The sequence below is a fragment of the Leopardus geoffroyi genome, chromosome A1 (genome assembly GCF_018350155.1).
Source record: "Leopardus geoffroyi isolate Oge1 chromosome A1, O.geoffroyi_Oge1_pat1.0, whole genome shotgun sequence".
Lineage (NCBI taxonomy): Eukaryota > Metazoa > Chordata > Mammalia > Carnivora > Felidae > Leopardus > Leopardus geoffroyi.
This window is the reverse complement of record NC_059326.1, coordinates 12,471,978-12,488,805: the sequence shown is the minus strand read 5'-3', so window position 1 is coordinate 12,488,805 and position 16,828 is coordinate 12,471,978. Positions and strand designations below refer to the sequence as shown.

The 16,828-nt window shown below is 38.8% G+C and overlaps 1 long non-coding RNA gene across 1 annotated transcript; it reads right to left on the bottom strand.

The window, feature by feature from the left end:
• Window positions 1-1,455: 1,455 nt before the first annotated feature.
• Window positions 1,456-13,455, bottom strand: LOC123595836. Its single transcript, XR_006711395.1, has 3 exons — window positions 12,918-13,455; window positions 11,561-11,662; window positions 1,456-2,268 (listed from the first exon to the last, which is right to left on the bottom strand). It is a non-coding gene; the product is annotated as an uncharacterized LOC123595836 (long non-coding RNA).
• Between the last annotated feature and the right edge of the window lie 3,373 nt (window positions 13,456-16,828).

The following is a 16,828-nucleotide window of genomic DNA, read 5'->3' as shown; positions in this document are numbered from 1 at the left end:
ATGCAAACTGGTGCAGCCACTCAGGAAAACAGAATGGAGGTTCCTCAAAAAATTAAAAATAGAACTACCCTATGACCCAGGAATTGCACTACTAGGTATTTATCCAAGGGATACAGGAGTGTTGTTTTGAAGGGGCACATGTATCCCCAATGTTTATAGAAGCACTATCAACAATAGCCAAAGTATGGGAAGAGCCCAAATATCCATCAATGGATGAATGGATAAAGAAGATGTGGTATATATATACAATGGAATATTACTTGGCAATCAAAAAGAATGAAATCTTGCCATTTGCAACTACGTGGATGGAACTAAGTGAAATTAGTCAGAGAAAGACAAATATCCTATGACTTCAGTTATATGAGGAATTTAAGATACAAAACAGATGAACATAAGGGAAAGGAAGCAAAAATAATATAAAAACAGGGAGGGGGCAAAACATAAAGAATCTTAAATATAGAACAATCAGAGGGTTGGTGGAGGGGTTGAGGGAGGGGGGATGGGCTAAATGGGTAAGGAACATTAAGGAATCTACTCCTGAAATCATTGTTGCACTATATGCTAATTAACATGGATGCAAATTTAAAAATAAATGAATTAATTAATTTTAAAAAATAAAATAAGGGAACAAAAAATTGCATTGCAATGATCTTGTTTTATAATAAACTAGAACTTGAGAGATATTTACTTACTTTTTATCCTGTTTTATAGCAAATATTCTGTTTAACTTCTGTTGTGGATCATTAGGCAATTTTCATTTTCTTAAGAAATCATTCATTTCCTGAACATTTTCAAATTATTCGTCATAGATCTGTGTATAGAGAGTTATACATGGTCAAGAGGGACCAAATGCACCCTCTTTATAGACTATCTATTAAGAGAGAATCTTAGAATATTGGGGGTTTTCAATGTTTATTTATTTTTGAGAGAAAGAGAGGCAGAGCATGAGCAGGGGAGAGAGGCAGAGAGAGAGGGAGATGCAGAATCCGAAGCAGGCTCCAGGCTCCAAGCTGTCCGCACAGAGCTCAACATGGGGCCCTAACTCAAGAAGTGTGAGATCATGACCTGAGCAGAAGTGGGACACTTAACAGATGAGCCACCCAGGCACCCCACTGGAATATCATTTTTTAATATTAAATGTTATGATTCTAATTTGTATTACAGTACTCCAGTATTATTCCTATAAGCTTCCACATAAATGGGTAAAAATGGAGGGAAAATCACAAAGTGTAGGTTTGTTTGTTTTATTTTACACAGTGCTAAATAATTTCTTTTACTTAATAAGCTAGTGGGTGTTTTTTCATGTAGGCACGTTCTTAGTGTAATGTTTGCATGTGGATTTTATGATATATTAGAAATTCTAATTATAGTGAATGAAATTACTAACTAAACATAGTGTACCAGAGCAATTGTAAGAAATCAAGAAAATAATGTCAAAAAACAAGATCTGCAATGTGCCTTTTCCTGTTTCCTTCTTAGTGATCCAAATATAATAAATAATTGACAGCCTCAGGAAAATAATTGTTTCATTGATCATCAATATCATTTAGACTCAGAGAGTATTAAAGCTGGAAAAAAGATTAGAGATAATTAGTCCAGCTCTCTCACCCTGTAAGGGAGGAAATGGAAACCCTGACTTTATGACTTGCTCAGACTTAGCCATCATGTACACGTGGTTAGCAGTAGACCAAGAAGCCAGTTGGCCTGCCTCCTGCATCCTAGTCCAGTGCTCTTTCTCAATTTCCCCTTCATGTTTAATGGGGAAGGACTCGAATGTTGGGCTCAGTGCAGATTCTTGCAGACTTCTGCTTTCAGTCAAAGTGAATCAGTGTATGCAAAAGGAGATGATCCTCCAGGAAAATGAGTGTGCTCTTGGCAATTCAGAACTAAGCTTTATGATGGAGTTATTTCTTCAAGATCCATTAGTAAATCTCACCCTCCCACTGGAAGTCCAGCAGAAGAAACAAATCTGTTGATGTTTGGCCTTCGTTATTATTCTCAGTGTTACCCTCTCCCATTGGAGATTTTTTCCCAAAGATCTTCAGAATCCTCAGATGCCATTCAATGAGACTGTAATTACAAAATATCATGAAGGTTATTATCATTTGGTGACAAAATTTGGCCGACAATCAAATGTTGGATGTATGCATCTATTGTTCTAGCAAAGCCTGAAGAGTCTGAAGTGAAGCTGACCACACAGGTGGTGTCTTCAGGCATACAGGGCCCATGGAATGGTCTCAATCATTTGCCAATTGCTTTGTAAGTCACCTACAACAAAGCAAAATGCAAAATTGAACCAAGGAGTTTCAAGAAGCTAGTTTAAAAAATAAACAGCAAAGGATATAAAGAGAATGATCAAAATGATGATTCTTTATCCAACACTCATAAAGATAATACTTCTTTATTTTTTAAAAATATCATTTCCAAAGAAATCTATCTCTTTCTATGCCTGCTAAATTAAGATCCCTCTTAGCTTGTCTCTGATTGGGAGACTCTTCCCACCTTCTCTGTGTTTTCTCATAACAACAGCCTAGACATTGCTGAATTGCACACCAGTGGAGCCCCCTGCCAGGGTGTCCAGGCCTTAGAAGGATCAAACAGAAGTCAACGGCAGAAATGCATTTGAGGGGGGTGGTGGCTCCAGAAGGTGGACAACAGCCGAAATCCCAATGAAAAGAATGGAATCTGAAGTGATCAATCCACTTCTGGCAAATAAGAAAGTAAATAACAAAGAGGGTAGAAATAGTCTTTGCCTGCTATCTGTCATATTTATGCCTTTTATTCTGGAGAATGGTGCTTATTTCCACTGACAGGAACTAACTCTGTTAGGGAATTTTCTAAATGTAATTAAAGAGCCGTGGTTGTTAATGAACATATGTTATTTCTCTAATAAATTCTAATATTATATCAGTGATATAATAAATCTTGCTATGTTTCAATATTCAGAAAACTTCAAGTATTTCAAGTCAGAGATAATTGCCTTGAAATAGATGGAGCCAAAGATATTGTAGTGGTACAACTAGCAAATTAAAGAGCTGTTCTTTTTAAACAACCTTTTAAACACTAAAAACTTTTGAGGCCATTTTGATACTCAGAGCAGCTGGATTTGGGGAGGCATGGCTAGGAATAAATGTCAAATTTCTAGAAGTTGTGAAGAAAATGAACCACATTCTTCCTTGAGCTGGTAACACAATGTCCTGCTGATGTTTCAGGCTGGGGATTGGCAGCTCCTGCCTCCCGCCTCCTGCACTGTTCTGTATTGAGCACAGACTGCAGAGGCTGTCTGCCAGTGTTCTGTGTGGATCTAGAAAACGATGAATGCAGGGAAGTTCATGACTCCCATTTTACCGCACCATTTGTGAGGGTAGTTCAAAAGACAAAAGTCGAATTATTTTGTTGAAAGAGTCTAGTTCTCTTTTAGTGCAGGCAGATGGTTTTAACCATCCCTCATAATGGGTCCCCTTTTATAAGGGAAGGCTCTTCTTCAACACAGAGAAGGTAGAAAGCCAAGCATTCTGGGTGGGTGCTGCAGATTATGAACCAATGACAAGTCCTTCTTTGTTACCGGAAAGGAGTGAGTTCTAGAGTAGGAGATAAAGCCTGGTGGCTGCGGAAGGTTGTAACCTTGGCCTTTTGGTTGGAAATGCATTAGGCATCCTAATTCTAATTTCTCTTGAGATGTTATTCAGATCAGGCAAGATGTCCCCAGTCCACACATTAGCCTTTTTGCTCTCGACAAGTCATTTGAAGGAGAGGGTGTATAGTACCTATTCTTCTCCATCTGTTCCCTGCTTCTGCTTCCACTTATTTGACCATTAGCATATTCCATGACACCAATAAAATGAAGGTGGCAGATTATCTCAGAAGATTTTCAATAAATCACCCAGCAACTACCTCACCTAGTCATATATCACAAGCATATCCCTACAATGGAGAGGCACACATACCTATTGATTTTTATCAAGCTTGCATTAAGCACTTAGGAGTAGACAGCAATAAATTAGTAATCACCTCAGTGTTTTCCAAGTTCAACTGAAGTGGCATCAGAGGAATTCTGAGATGCTATATCAAATATACACTCCATGGCGAAGGACACAGAGCAGAGAAGACAGGAGAAAGAGGACATTACATGGGAAAGATAGGGGAAAATTAAACTGTAAAGAAGATGTGCTGGGAAAAGTTATTGCTCTCAAGGTTGACATTTGTGTATAACACAAAGGCAAGTTGAAATTATGGAGTATAATCCTTTCTTTGTAAGGTATTAGCACTTTCAGTTAAGACTGGTAAATACAGATGGCTGTATCTTATTTCCAGAAGGATGTTAGTGTGTCCTGACCTGCCATGTTCTGAAACAAATTTGACAGTATTTAGTCAGGCAGGTACTATGCTAACTTCCACTGCCCAAGCACTGAGCATGATATCCAGAGTGGAGAAAAACTTCGTGTGCCAGGGCTTTTCTCTGCCAGCAGAGGAGAAAAGACAGCAGAAATATTTTCTCTTTCCACCCTGTGCCCCATAGCATCTATAATTCACAGTACAATTTGTCACCAAACAAGAACATCGTGATGCATAACGGGAAGGAGAAAAGTTGCTACCTCTTTCCTCTCATTTTGAAATTGAAGCGTTATTCTCTTTATTCCTTCACTCATAGTGTAATGGCTAAGATTCTGGCACCACACTGTTTGAGTTACACCGTGGTTCCATTCCACACCAGCTGGGTGACCTTGAGTAAGTTACTTGACATCTCTGTGCCCTCATATTATCGTGCAACAAATCTCGAGAAATATTTCATCTTGGAGAACTCTGTACCCGTTAAGCAACAGCTCTCCTTTTCTTCTCCTTCCCAGCCCCTGGCAACCAGCATTCTACTTTCTGTCGCTATGGATTTGACTACCCTTGGGACCTCATATGAGTGGAATCATAGAGTGTTAGTCTTTTTGTTTCTGACTTTTCACTTGACGTAATGCCCCCAAGGTTCATCCATGTGAGCCTGTGTCTCACAATTTCCTCCCTTTTTAAGGCTGAATATATATACCACATTTTGATTATCCATCATTCATCTGTCATTGGATACCTGGGCTACTTCTACCTACTTCTTTAAAATAGTTAAAATTGTAGACAAAAATATGACAACATATGCCCTTGGAATGAAGTTGATTTTGTGCTCTTTTTTAAAAAATTTTTAATGTTTATTTATTTTTGAGAGACAAAGAGACAGAGCATGAGTGGGGGAGGAGCAGAGAGCGAGGGAGACACAGAATCTGAAGCAAGTTCCAGGCTCTGAGCTGTCAGCACAGAGCCCAACATGGGGCTCGAATTCACAAACAGTAAGATCATGACATAAGCCGAAGTCGGACGCTTAACTGACTGGGCCACACAGGCACCCCAATTTTGTGCTGTTTTTAAACTTAAAAATTAAGTCTATTTCCTAGAGATAAATGATCTGATCATGGCATGTGATGCCAGCCCATTTTGTATTTCTCCTCATCATACTGGCTGCACAACATGAATATACTTAACGCTACTGAACTTATACCTAGAAATAGTTAAGATGGTAAATTTTATGTTACATATAATTTGCCACAATTAAAAATTTTTTAATTAATAATAATAATAATGCAAATTCTATGAGAATAGACTAAGATTAAGGGGCATTTACTTTATTGTAGACTTGATGACTTTCTCCCATGACCTTGCTCTGCAAGGAGAGCTGCCACCTGCCACCCATACAGGTGAGGCAATCTTCCAGCCTCAGATACAAGCATTGCCAAGAAGCTCCCGGCTGCAACTTGGGCACTAATGGAGGAAATAACATGGCTCACTTAAGTTCAGAGATAAAGATGCGAAAGACCCTCCGGGGAATACGTGTAGTCTGAATGCTTTTAAAAATACCAGCTACTACAAAAATCATAATTAGTCATGATTAGTATTTTTCACAATTATGATTAAACTGTCTCTACCCATTATTGCTTAGAAAAATGCTCTCACAACAGGAAGAAATGACAAAATAAAAACAAAAGCAAAAGTGCAGGAAGCCCAGGCAGCACTGTGCATGAGTTCCATTTCTGTTGGTATCCTATCCTTGTGGTGCTTGAAGTCTTTTTGTTCCCCTGACATTTAGCCACCAACTGCATGACAGAGCTCTCGGGCTTTTCTGTAGTAGAGAGGTAATGACCGTGAACATAGCCTAGATAGGAAGGGAATGTGGTAGTAGGACCTACCAGCAGACTTGAAGGAGGTCTGGGTGATGGTGAACACCCCACTGCTTATCTGAGTTGGCATAAGCAGATGCAAAGACCACATATCCATGGGGCCCCTAGGTGGCTCAGCTGGTTAAGCATCTGACTTCAGCTCAGGTCACTATCTCCCGGTTCGTGAGTTCAAGCCGCCTGTCTGTGCTGTCAGTGCAGAGCTTGCCCTGGATCTTCTGTCTCCCTCTCTCTCTGCCCCTCCCTAGTGCTCTCTGTCTCAAAAATAAATAAACATTTAAAAACAAACCGACAAAAAACATGGGGCGCCTGGGTGGCGCAGTCGGTTAAGCGTCCGACTTCAGCCAGGTCACGATCTCGCGGTCCGTGAGTTCGAGCCCCGCGTCGGGCTCTGGGCGATGGCTCAGAGCCTTGAGCCTGTTTCCAATTCTGTGTCTCCCTCTCTCTCTCTGCCCCTCCCCCGTTCATGCTCTCTCTCTGTCCCAAAAATAAATAAACATTGAAAAAAAAAATTAAAAAAAAAAAAGACCCTCTGTCTTTAACCTCTGTAGCTAGAATGTAAGATATTATTCCATATGTATTATTGGAGAATGGTTTCTTTTTTTTTTTTAATTTTTTTTAAGTTTATTTATTTTTTTTCAACGTTTTTTTTTGTTTTGTTTTGTTTTGTTTTTGGGGGGGGGGACAGAGAGAGACAGAGCATGAACGGGGTAGGGGCAGAGAGAGAGGGAGACACAGAACCGGAAACAGGCTCCAGGCTCTGAGCCATCAGCCCAGAGCCCGACGCGGGGCTCGAACTCACGGACCGCGAGATCGTGACCTGAGCTGAAGTCGGACGCCTAACCGACTGAGCCACCCAGGTGCCCCTGGAGAATGGTTTCAATTGGCTAAAATTACAGTGGGAACCTATATGAGCTGCTGTTTCAAAGACTGAGCTAGTACAACATTGCCTTTATTCAACTTAACTGCCATGATTTCCTTCAAGTGATTCAGTTGTACCATTGATCCTCATTATTCACGGATTCAGTGTGTGTGAATTCACTTCCTTGCTGCCCCCCAAAGTTAATACTTGGGATGTTCTTGTGGTCATTTGTGGACATGCACAGAGCAGTGGTACAGGTCCCCAGCTGAGGTTGAACAAAGCTATGTACTACCTTCCTGTTTCAGTTCCTATACTAATAAACAAACAAGTATCCTTCCTTTTCATGGTCTAGTTAGTACCACGTTTTCGCATTTTTGTGCTTTAATTGATGATTTTACTGTTTAAAATGGCCATTATGTGTAGTCCTAAAGTGCCGTCTAGTGTTTCTAAGTGCAAGAAGGCTGTGATGTGCCTTTCAGAGAAAATATGTGTGTTGGATAAGCTCACTCAGTCACGGGTGTTAGTGCTGTAAACTATGACTTCAAGTTAATGAATCAACAATATAGATTATATAAGGTGTCTTTAAATAGAAAACACACGCAAATAGATTACATATAAATGTTCTGACCAGAGTCTGACAGGCACTAACCCTGTTATTTTCCCTAGGAGCAAGGGCTCAGAATTCACTAGTTCAGTGTTAATAGCTAATATATGGGACATAACTATGACGAATAATGAGAACTATTGTTTATCAACCTAGTTGATAGCATAGCCTGCATGTTTTTATTTATCATTCATTCAACAAATATTTGTTATGCACACAGAACCATGGGACTGGAAGGCTGCCAAATTACTTAACAACACTTACTTTAAATTTCTAAATACACTGAGTTAGATCCAGGTCAATCTGCTGGCAAATGCCTTACAAGGAGGACCATATTTAGATAAGTGCCAGCATGTAGAAATTACAGAGCTCTCAACAATTCTCAGAGCAGAGATCATGTCTTCTCTGTCCTGTGTAATAGTATTCTGAGTAGTGTGAACACAATGAACATTTGCTGCCTTCCTCAGGCAGGCTGCATGAGCACCCTTGCATGTGAAGAGGGGGATGCCTTGATGAAAAGGTGGGGCCATCTTCTGTGTATTTAGTCCACTCTCCTCCCGGCAGAGCTGGGAGCCCAGCCCACCACACAGATGGTCACATGAAGCAGGGATGTACACTTACTAAGATGGTGGTTCTCAGCCTACTCTCTGCCCCACCCCACCCAAGGGATATGATAACCCACTCATCAGTAAGAGTGGCTCCTTTGGGCACTAACTCTTCAGGAGGAGGTAGGATTGTAAGCAGTGGTGGTGGGGGCTGGGGGTGGTGGTGGTGGAGTTGTCAAAATTTCTTTGAGCTTGAAAAAATCCCAGAGGTGATTTTGACATAGTCCCTCCCTCAGCAGGGTGTGACATTTCCTTCTCACACTTCTGTCTGGTGAGAGAACGTGCCTTATTATTTTACAGAATGTTCAGTTCTAACTCAGTAACCACATTTGGTGTTTTCCTAGCTCTAGATCTTATTTTATTGTTTAGAGTGACTTGTTCTTAGTCATGCCTTTAGGTAGCTTAAGGGACATATCTTAGATTCTCTCTCTGGATCACTACCTAGTCCCAAGTCACCACTCATGCATTGCAAACATCAGAAATACTCATTCCTGTAAAAGATCGTTGTACCATTTCTGCTTATGGTCCATGATTTCTTCTGTTAGTATCTCTCTTTCTCTTTAAGTTGAATAACAGAATAGCACTTTACTTTGATCTTCCTTGTTTGTGGCAAAACACATCCTTTTTGGACTCCTGCCTTTAAAAAAAGACTTCAGTAGGATATAATATAGTTGAGAAAAGATTTATGTCAGCAGATAATCTAGTTCCTTTTTTGTTCTCTTTGAAATCTGCTTCTTATCAAGATGTCCTTTGTAGTATCATAGCTCCTTTATTTGTATTCCAGGGGCCATTGAGACATTTTTTTCCACTATCTATGAGAACATATCTCGTTATTATTTATTTCAGTTACAGAAAAAACCCACAATGATTGTCAGCCTCTTTTGCATATTACCGCTCATCAATAACACTAGCTGTTAAACTAATTAAAGATGAAAGTTTGCTTATGATTCAAGAGATCTAAAGAGAAACATGTAATAGAATGTTGCTATTAATAGCCTTTAGAGTAATAGAAGAATCCAAGGGAGAAAAAGGATAAAAGTTTTAGCCATGATTTATGGAGAAAATTGAACCGCTGATTTGGTATGATTTCCTTATCCATGTAGTTAATGGTGTTTTGGTTCCCTTTATGAAATATTGTCCATGTTCATGAGTTCTAAAAATATAGAGTAGACAATAATCGTTTTTATCCTATAGTCTGCTACCCGATTGGACCAAAGATTATTAAGGGACAACAACCTTAGGCAAGATGACAATTTACACATTGATAGTGCTTTCTAATGGTGTCGTATGGTGGCACATATTTGAAATCATGTCTAGGTTCAGCCTGTTATTAATCACAATATTTATCGTGATATATTTATTTCTGGCCTATTTCATTTCTTATAAAAAAGCACATGAATTCTATGAGCTAATGAAAGGTATAAGTATGTAGTAACTTTTAAGTGCTTCTTAAGTATGTAGTACCAAAATTATTTTTAATATTAGCATGGATATCCGTGATGAAAAAAATTTTTTAGTTTATTCTCTTCCTTACTTGCCAGGCATTACCTTGGCCTCCACCCAAATTATTTTTGAAACAATTAGTTTGAAAATCCATAGCTCCCATATAATCATTTCTAAGCCTACATACAAATGAACTATGCCCTTATTACAACACCAAGTATTTTTTTTCTTGAATTATCACAGTAAACAAAGAAGCAAACCACCAAATCCCTATTTAAGGGAATCCAATTACATTGCTTTTACAAGTTATTTCATTTAGAAGATGGTTCTTGATATTCTAAGAGCTGAAATTTTTATGCTGTCATCCCTACTCTAGTAACAGAGAAAAAGAACTACATGGCATATTTTTATAGCAAACTACAATTATAAACACATATGTGCAAAATACTATAGGAGGAGATATACAATTTGATTATAAGGGTACTGCCCACCTTCTAGCTACGTATAATTTACTATTCTTACAATTCTCTAATATTTTTCAATTTATGAAAACATGGACTTTTCTATACTGTCAGGTCAGGCTTATTTTAGATTTTGATTGTATGATCAAAAGGGCCTGTCATTTGACTATTCCGGTTTAATACTTTTACTCACAACTTGAAGAAGACACATAACTACTCACCGTTTTTGGACCTCATAAAGGTGGGAAAAGTAACAGAAGTAAAAGAATATAGAATCATGATTCACAAATACCTTAATTTGTTGGAATAACGGACCTTAAGCCAACAAGATGGAATTAAATAGTATAAATATAAGAGAATAAAAGCCATCAATGGGCCTCTATTGCTATAAAAGATAATCAAATATTGGACTATGTATTTGTTCAGGTTCACCAAGAAATAGACATCAAAATGCGATTAAATCTGTAAGGATTGTATGGAAGAGAATGCCTATTAGAAAAAACTGGGAAGGGAGCTGGGAAAGGATGGGAGATTCATCCAGTTGTGATGCAAATCTGACTCCTAGTGAAGGAGAGAAAGGAAGGTAAGTTGGGTAAAAGTGTTTTTGACCTCCATTAAGTCTAATGAAAGTTCATCAAAGTGACTGGGGTGTCCTTGCGCCAAAACTAGCCTTCTGGAAAAAGACCTATGGCTCTCAGGAACAAGCTGCCTTAGTATGCGTGCTGCAATCAGTCATGGGCTTGGAGTAGCCCACTGGAAATATGGCCTCAGTGCAAATGAAGCAATGCATTTCTGAATGTGACAGGTGGATGTGACCATAACTAATGGTCAGTTAATGTCCCTGTAGTTGGAAGTCTGCAAGGTACATTCTCAAGGCATTCTCAAGACAAGCCTACATAATTTGGGTTTTTAAAATGCCATCCAAGTTTTGCTTAGAAAATATTACAAAAATATATTTTTAATTAGTAATTCAAAACCAATAAAACCTGAGATCCTAAAAGTGCAATAATAGCACTTCAGAATCAAAAACTGTTTCAGAACAGTTACTACCCACAGAAAAGATGTTTAAGAAAATAAAATTAAATTCTGGTCTTGGATGTGAGTGTGTGCACACGCATGTAAGTATGGAGTAATGTCTTTTTATATATTTATTGTATTTTTTCATTTTATTTTTTTAAGTTTTTATTTACTTATTTTGAGAGCAAGAAAGACAGAGAGAGAGCATGAGCGGTGGAGAGGCAAAGAAAGAGAGGGAGAGAGAGAAAGAGAGAGAATCCCAAGCAGGCTCCACACTGTCAGCCTGGAGCCCACAAGGGGTTTGGACTCACGAACCATGAGATCATGACCTGAGCCCAAATCAAGAGTCAGACGCTTACCTGAGTGAGCCACCCAGGTGTCCTCCATCGTATTTTAAGCATCCACAGCCATCATCCTCCTTTTGTCAATTTTTGTCAGTGCGAATTCTTTTAAGGTTGGCTCTGAATCATTGACATAATCATGTTAATCTCTTTTTTGAATCTGTGGATCTTTTCTTTTTAAATCAACTTTATTGAAGTACTATTTATATATACTGAATGTACCCATTTTAAATTTACAGTTTGATGAGCTTTGACAAATATATCTCCCATGGAATCACCATCACAATCAAGAATAGCTACCCACAAATTTGCCTCGTGCCACTTTACAACCATTGCCCTCACAATCGCAGCCTCAGGCAATCGATGATCTGCTTTATTCCACTGTAATTCACTATACCTATTCAAGAATTTTACATAAGTAAAATCACGTAGAATGTGCTCTTCTGTTAGTTTTGGCTTTGTTTTTTCACTCTCATAATGTTCTGGAGATTCCATTGTGTTTTTCCATCGATCAGAAGTCCATTCCTTTTTGTTTTTTTGACAAGTATTTCCTTCTGTGGATATACTACAACTTGTTTATCCATTCACCCCTCAATGGACTTTTGAGTTTCTAGTTTGGGACTATTATGAATAAATCCATTGTGAGCATTCATATAAAAGTCTTTGCAAAGACATATGTTTTCATTTCTCTTGGGTAAATACCAAGGAATGGAATTGCTGAGTTATATGGTTAACTGCATAAGAAAACTGCCAGAGTACTTTCTAAAGTGCTTGTGCTACTTTACGTCCTCTCCAGCAATGTGTAAGAGTTTTAATTGCTGCACATCATGACTAATACTTATGTGCAGTATAGTATTTCATTGTGATTTTAATTTGCATTTTCCTGGTGCTAATGATATTGAGCATCTTTTAAAAGTGCTTAGTGACTATTTGCATGCCTTCTTTTGTGAAGTGCTTGTTCAAATCATTTGTCCATTTTAAATTGGATTCTTGTCTTTTTAATTAGTGAGATGAGTAGTTCTTTATATATTCTGGATATAAATCTTCAGATACATTTATTGTAAATATTTTTCCACTTGATGGATTGGTTTTAATTTTCTTAACAATGTGTTTCAGAGAATAGAGGAACTTACTTTTGATTATGAAATTCAATTAATTTTCACCTAGTTTATATTTCTGTATCCTAAATATCCTTTTCCTACCCTCAAAATCTTGATTTTATTTTATCTTGCCTTCTTAAAAGTTTTATAGCTTTAGCTGTTTTTTAAATCAATTTTGTGAACATTGTAAAGTCACTTCAAGGTTAATTTTTTCCATATGGATATCAAATTCTCCCAGGATGAATATTATTACCAACTGTTACAACAGGACTGACCTGAGGCTGACTGCAAAATTGGTTGAGGAACAGCATCCCTCCTCCTCAAAGGAGAGTCAACAACAATCAAGGGAGTTGTCTTCAGTCAATTTTCTGATACTCAGCCTGTAACCACCTCCTAAATCCTATTCAATAAAAGCCAATAAAGGGGAGAATCATTATTTTGCCCCATTGACCATGCAATTTGGCCAACAGTTTGCTGTGTTTGCTTATCACCAAACAGTCCAAATCTATGAAAGGTCTGAGGTCTTACCCTATTTGCAAGCTAACAAGTTAGCCAGCCATAGTTTCAAGGATGTCAACAGAAGACATGATTTCTGGGTCAGGGACAAAGAACTTTATTACTCATCATAGGAGTAGGTGCTGGAGTGTCAATATTCACACTACCTTCCTGAGTGCTAGTTTTTACAGGGCAATATCTGCACATGAAGTACAGTGTGGTAAAGGAGACGAACCCTGAGTTACAGAACCCAAATCTTTTATAATGGGAAGTAAGTTTTTCTACCCTTTGCTCCTGAGAGAGACAGTAGCTCTATCCCTGAAGGCTATTTGCTATATAAACATCTCTGGGCGGGGGGGGGGGGGGGGGGGGGGGGGGGGGGGGGGGGGGGGGAGGGGGAAGGTCTAGAATAAATGTAGTCAGTACCTCTGGTTGCAAGGTATGGGGAAATGTGAGCAAACAATGGAGAATTGTCACTCATGCTTACAGCTCCCTAGTTGTTCGTTTATGGCCCCATGGAGTTTCTTCCTGTGCATCCCAGTTTAGTATTTTGCACAGACTCAAGGCAATCCCATGCAGATTTCTGTAGGTTTTTATCTGCATAATTCCCTTCTCTCTGACTCTCTGTTCTGTAAATTCTAGTCATTTCAGCTTCCCTGAATTCTCCTCTTTGTCTTCTCGATTTAAATATGACTGTTGTGTTTTGCTGGGGTTCTCCCTCTGTGCCTCAATTCAGACAGTACTCCCAGGCAGAAAGCCTAGGAAATTGTAGGTCTCCCCTTATCTAGTTACCTTCTCTCAGGGATCACAGTTTCATGCTCTCTCTTTTATAATGTCTGAAACAATGATTTTGTACATTTTGCCCAATTTCCTATTGTTTACAATGGGATTATAAATGTAGGGGCGCCTGGGTGGCGCAGTCGGTTAAGCGTCCGACTTCAGCCAGGTCACGATCTCGCGGTCCGGGAGTTCGAGCCCCGCGTCGGGCTCTGGGCTGATGGCTCAGAGCCTGGAGCCTGTTTCCGATTCTGTGTCTCCCTCTCACTCTGCCCCTCCCCCGTTCATGCTCTGTCTCTCTCTGTCCCAAAAATAAATAAACGTTGAAAAAAAATTAAAAATAAATAAATAAATAAATAAATGTAGTACCAGTTTAACTCAGCATGGTAAAAGCAGATGTCCCCTTTTTAAAATTTTTCAATAGTTTCTGAGACAGTTATTAAATATAATTAGTCTTTAAGTGGCATATACATAAAACTAAAATTAATCACATACCTAAAATGGAACAGAATAAGAAAACACTTATACTGACGCATGAAACACTTCTGAAGCACAGATGCAGTCTGAGAGTGCCTTTCAGGGAGGCTGGCGGGGTCAGTCTGTCTGCACTAAGGCCAGTCAGGTGGATGAGGAGACATGAGGGGAAGCATTAGAGATGCCCCAGAGGCTGCTCCCTGCTCCTTCTTTGAGAAGGCAATTCATCCAAACCTTTGGGAAAATGTCAGATTGATTTTTTTGATGCTGCTATGTACTTCATAGTACATGTTTTAGTCCTGAACAGAAGTATCTCTTTCTCCATGATTAAGTCAGGGCATCCAATCTCATAATGGTTATGAAGAGTGCTAGCTTACTCCTATTTATGGGACTGGAGCCATCTCCTGGCCCAGACACATTGGTTCACAACCTACAAGACACAGATCTGGGCTGAGGCTTCATCAGGGGAAAAGTGGTTTGCAGCATACCCTCACTTATTTACCTCAGGACCAAATTAGTAGAATGGGAAAAAATGAGAGAAGAGTCTGTCACTCATTTTACCAAATCTTTTTCCAAAACGAACAAAACACCGCTGGTACAGTGAGGATGCCCTGGCTTATCTCTCATATTTCATCCATCTTCCCATTTTATTTCCAGCCTGATAACTGTCCATCATTTCAGTTCTTTCATTCTGTAATCTTATAAAGCCAATTAGTAGCATTATAAGTATTATAAATATATTAACCAAGAATGGACTTAAGCTGCTTTCCAAAATTTTTTTTTATTCAGTAGATGACTGAAGTTCTCAGGCCATGCTAAATAATCCATTTTACCAGCACATATTTAACAAAGCACTTAATGTGTCCTTTTAGTGTCATTATTGTTTAATGTCAAAAAATCAGTAGATATTTTGAAAGTCATTCTCATTTGGAACTATGAGGTGTTATGATTTGGAGGTTAGAGCTCAGTAACATTACCACAAGAAAATCCAGAACTTGTTTCTCAACCTGTGACTGAAGACACCCTCCTCACCTCTGTCATAGTACCTTCCTGAAAAATGAAGCTATGCCAGTCATGTCATCCACATCTTTAAGACTCCTGATGGCTCCCTGTGGCCTAACAGATAATATTAAAACATTTTAGGGAACACAGATCCATTAAAATTTGAGCCTGGTTTTAACCTTCAACACCTGTTTCTGCTATTGTCTCATCTTGGGATTCTACCATTCTGAAATCACCTTACACCATAACCAGGTCACAAGGCTTTTTCAAGATTTGGTGCCTTTGCTTGGGCCATTTCATCTGCCTAAAAAGCCCTCTTTAAACAACTCTGATGGCTGTGGCCAGAGCTATTTGCTCACTTTCCCTCACCCATTTCTCACCTCTGTGGGGCTAAAATGCAACGGTGAACATATCACTGCCAAGTCCTGTGCTTTACCGAGCAGAGAGCCTAAAAGATTAGGGTTAAGAGAATTGTCCAAACTTGATGCCTTAATCTTCTCTCCTATTGATTCACAATACACCCTACCTCTTTCCAGTAGCTATCACCCTAAATATCCGTGCAAAATCCCCTGATATGATTACATATGTAACTTTGGGGCACCCGGGTGGCTCAGTCCACTAAACATGTAGCTAGTGGCTATCATATTGGGCAGTGCCATTCTAGAATCCTCATAGGCTTGGAGACCAACTCATAGGACTATTATTTCAGGGCTTAGGCCTTTAATTGTAAAGAAAAGAATTTTAGAAATGGACAACTGATCATAAAAATAAGGTGCTAGTAGGGTCATATGTTTGCAAGAATTTTTTTCTTTTTCCATTCTTCGGGACTTAATTATCTACAATTGAGCCTATATAATTTTGCATTAGTTTTCATGCTGCTTTTTAAATGTTCTACACCCTTCCTTTTGTAAGTTCTGCCACTCTAGAATAATAATGCTAATTTTCTATTTTGTTAATTATGTATTTATACCTTTGTGAATGTGCTGCATATAGACAACATGTATTAAGCTAGTGATTGGGCTAGTCAATGAAGTATTAGACAAGAAAGATTGCTTTTATGTAATACATGAAAACATACAATCACCCCTAAATGAATTCAGATAGCGTTCACGATGGTTAAAATAAGGAAGGCAATACAGTGTGGAAGTTAAAGCACAAATGTAGGTGCGAGATAGACTTTGGTGAAGCTCTTCAACCTAGCTAATCTTCACAGTTTCCTATTCTGGAAAATGAGGAGGATAAAAATAGTATGCCACCCAATGACATAATGCCTGTAAAGCTCTTAGGTTAGTGTCTGGCACAGGGCAAGTGTTTAAATGTTAGTTGGTATTGTTACTGTGATAATGATTATTATTATTTCATCAGTGTTCTCATTGGGGTAGAACTTTACAGTTGACAAAGCACTTTCAGAATGTAATCTCATCTGACCCTTGAAACA